Here is a 4,627-nt window from a genome sequence, read left to right on the forward strand (position 1 = left end):
TAGTTTATTCATCCAGGAAAGGGAGATGGAAATGTTTACCTCTCAGGGTTATTGTGAGGATGGAGTGGGAAAATTGTATGAAAAGCATGCAATAAATGGCGGATCTCTCTACTGTTATTGCTTTTACTAGCTGGAATTTCCAAGAGAAGTGCCTGCAGGAATAAATTCTCTTCTAGTAAACTAGCCCCTCTCTGTGTCTCTGATTCCTCATCCATAAGATGTGAGTAATAGTGGTATTTATTCCAATGGCTGTTGTGAGGATTAAACAAGCTAATAGATGTAAAACCCCTTAGAACAGTGTTTGGCACATGGTAGGCCCACTATTAAGGTCCATGTGCTTTCAATTTAAACTAAATTTATTTGCCCAAATCATAAAGATATAAACTACTTTTCCTCCAAAGGAAGATTTGATTCAGTCAAAGTATTGTATCATCTTTTCCTACTCGTTGGCCACAGATTTCACTCTTTATAAGTTCTCCTTAACTGGAAGAAACCAGGTAAGCTGGTTTTCTGGAAAGAAGCACCAGGCTTGGTTGTGAGTAGGGGAAGGCTGGATCCAATGTGGCCTTGGGCAAGTCACGCTCTGAGCTTCAGTTTTCTCATCTGACAAATGAGAATAACATCCCCGCCCTGAGCACCTCTCTGGGTGGTTTGAAGGTCATATGGGATAATGGCCGTGAGGAGACTCTTGTCTCCTTGTGTGTGGTATTCTTAGTGTTCATGAACAATGCTTGGCTCCTCTCAGTCTACATAAGTGACTCTCAGGCTTTTCCCATGACTGCTGGATTGGATGTGAATGAGGTAGCTATTTGGGGTGTTTCTGAGGTCCACTAAGGGTGATAACTCTGGAGGACTTAATCTTAACCAAGCCACTTAATAATCAAGCCACTTAACATGAATGCACAAAATAGTTCAGAAAATACCATGGAAGGATGACTTAACCACTTAATAGAATCACTGGACACTGAAGCTTAGTGATGAAAAGGATTTTAGGGATTGTGTCTCTTATGGGCTGAACTGTATCCCCCCGCAAATCATATGTTGATGTGTTAATCCCCAATACTTCACAATGAGGTCATTAGGGTGGGCTCTAATCCAATATGACTGGTGCCCTTATTAGAAGAGGAAATGTGGGCACAGACATGTACAGAAGGAAGACAATGCCAAGACACAGAGAGAAGACGGCTATCTACAAGCCAAGGAGTGCTGAGGATTGTCAGAAGCTAGGAAGAGACAGGAAGGATCCTCCCCTTAGAGCCTTCAGAGGGATCATGGCCTTGGTGACACCTTGATTTTGGACTTCCAACCTCCAGAACTATGAGAGAGTACATTTCTGTTGTGTAAGCCACCCGGTTCGTGGTACTTTGTTATGGCCACCCTAATAGACTAATACAATGTCTCAATAACGTTCTTCTAAGAAGCTCTAAGTCTGTGGAGCCTGGAGTTGGGGACGAGGGAGTGAGGATTGAGGAGGAGGGGACAGGCTCCACTCTCCCCTTCCTCAACCAATGCAACTCTGTGTTTATTAATACTATCTATTGAACTTCCAAGAAGAGTTTTGTTTCTACTAAAGATCTGCGGTGAAAAAGAAGACGGAAACTACTGCTCTAGTGTAACTGTCAATACTCCACCCCAGGGATGCTTCACCGTTTTCCTCTCCGAGGTTCCCTGGGTGCTTTCACTGCCAGCAAACTGCACCTCCGTCTTTGACCAGGGGTAGCCCTCAAGCTGGCACCAGAGCTCACTTTGCCTACACACAGAGAAGCGGAGCAGGGGCAGTCCATAATCAGTGACTGACTTATGGGAGTATAAATACTCCAGCAGCCTCGTCTCTGATCAGGACAGCTCTGAGGTGGGACCGGCACTATATCCAGAGCTTCCAGCAGGACTTGGCTTGACCCCTTGCCCTTGCTTGGCCTTCTATCCTTTTCCCTCCCTCTTTTCCTCCTCCCCTACAGATTTTCCTTGGGAACACTACTGAGTAAATCACTTAAATATAGGGTTTCTCAACCCCAGCACTATTGACATTTCGAACTGGGTAATTCTTTGTTGTGGAGGCTGTCCTGTGCATCGTAGGATGTTTAGCAGCATCCCTAGGATCTACCCACTAGATGCCAGGAGCACCTCTCCCCTTCTCTCCTCCTTCCTCCACAGCCATAGGATAAGAAAAGTCTTCAGACAGTGCCAAATGTCTCCTGATAAACAAAATCACTCTTTCACAAACCACTGTTTGAATATTATGAACGTGGACCTCCAAGCTCTAAGAACTTGCTAAAGTAGAAAAGCTGGGATTAGAAAGTAAATTTCCTGATTCCCAGGCCAAAGATTATTTCTTTCAACTAGACATGTGTTTCCCAAACTTGCCTGATTTTAAGTGTCACTGGTGTATGTGTTTGGGGGTGGGGCAATTGGTTTTAAATGCAGATTCCCAGGTCCCTCTCCTGAGAATCTGATTCAGAAGGTGTGGAAGGGGACACCTGGACTGTGGGCATCAGTGATTCTTTTGATCAAGCATGGTCGGAAAACTGAAATGTCAATTCTCAGATTCTAACATCAAAAGGAACCATTGGGCGTATGATGTGTATGTGAAGTGCATGTACAAAATATTGATATATACACAAAATATAAATTCCTGGGACTTGTACTCTGAAACTTTGATGTTTTTAATAAAATTCTGAAGTTTTTCAAATATAGGTGAAGCAATTGTTATAATACTTTCCATTAAATTATTTGTCTGTTAATACACACACACAGTAGTATCTTTGGATACATGTTAAGTGAACTTCTCCCTCAGCTGACATCAGGATTCCCTGAAAATGTATTCATAATACAGTTGTTATCTCTAATACTTATTAATAATTTGTGTAATGTTAGTATTTTTCTCTAAAGCACAAACTCATGAACTTAGGGCCCACCTTTACCTTCTATCTGGTTATATGCCTCGAGTCAGCACCATACGTCCCCTGAGTGAGCGCTCAGTAAACGTGTGTGAATGAATGACATTAGATGGTGGAATAAGCAGAATAACGACCCCTCAAAAATGTCCACAGTCTAATCCCCACGAATTTGAATAGGTTCAATATGAATATGAATATATTCCCTGGCAAGGGAGAATTAAAGTTTGCAGATGAAATTAAGCATACTAACCAATTGACCTTAAAGTAAGAGGATCATGCTAGATTGTCCAGGTGGACCTAATGGAATAACAAAGGTCCTTTAAAGTGGGAGAGGGAGGCAGAAGAGGTCAGAGACAGAGAGGGATGTGAAGAAACTATACTGCTGGCTTTAAAGATGGAAGAAGGGGCCGTGAACCAAGGAATGCAGGCAGTCTCCAGAAGGTGAAAGAGGCAAGAAATGGATTCTCCCCTGGAGCTTCCAGGAGGAACACAGCCCTACAGATACCTTGATTTTAGCCCAGTGAAACCTATTTCAAACCTCTGACCTCTAGAACTATGTGAATACATTTGTGTTAAGCCACTAAATTTATAATTTATTACAGCAGCAATAGGAAACTAACATAGATGGTAATGGATATGGTGGGTGTTGGTAGCATTTATTGAACCCCTACATTCCAGGCACTTTAGCTCTATCCTTCCTTGTCCTTATATAAAAGTGTTATCCCATTTTTGCAGATGAGACATCAGAGGCTCAGCATGGTCGATAATGACCAAGGGTATACTATTAGCACGTGGTGAAGCTGGGCTGCAAGCCTCTGAGAGCCACACTCTTTGATGTACCCATGTTATTCAAAGTGTGATGCCCGGACATTGTCACTGATGCACGTCAAAATAAGTACAATCATGTGCCGTATAATGACGTTTCTGTCAATGACAGATGGCAGTGGTCCCATAAAATAAGTACCATATGGCTTAGTTGTGTAGTAGGCTATACCATCCAGGCTTATGTAAGTACACTCTGTGATGTTTACACAATGACGAAATCGCCTAACAATGCGTTTCTCAGGACGTATCCCTGTTAGGTGAGGCATGACTCTACAGATATTGAGACAGCATGTTTAGAAACTTTTCATGGTACTTTTTAAAAATAATTTTGAAATGTAATTTTATTTCTTTTGAATCTAGTAATTAAAAATGAGAGCTTATTTTATATATCTTTTTATTTCATTTTTTTTGTAATTTATTCTTATTGTATTTTTAAAAACTATTGATTCACCCTGGATTGGACAAAAAACCCTGGCTCCAAATCCTAGGTCCTTTGAGAAGCGCTGCACAGACTACAGTTCTGAGATTTGGGGTTGTGATAGGTCCTTACCTCTGGCTTTGCTAGTCTCCTCCAAAGTGTTGAGAGTGGGGAGCCTGGCCCACAGCTGCTCAGGGTCTTCCTGGGGAGGGGGCGGGGAACGGGGGCAGCCTGGTCCTCAGAAGTGCTCTTTTCCTGAGGGCAAAGCTTTCCCAGTTCTGCTTCCCAGTCTGACCCCAAAGCCTTACAACTTCCACCTTCTCTCTTTCCATTCAATAAAGGAGTTTCTAAGTTTATTTTAACTTCTTCTCTTTCTTTGGTCAATTTTTTATGAGAGTGCATGCCCCCCGCATATTTCACATGGCCTGCATTTTTATGAATCCAAGAATAAATGCATTTTTTGGCTAACAACTAAGAAGTATTTTTA

This window comes from Equus caballus, chromosome 21 (genome assembly GCF_041296265.1).
Source record: "Equus caballus isolate H_3958 breed thoroughbred chromosome 21, TB-T2T, whole genome shotgun sequence".
NCBI lineage: Eukaryota > Metazoa > Chordata > Mammalia > Perissodactyla > Equidae > Equus > Equus caballus.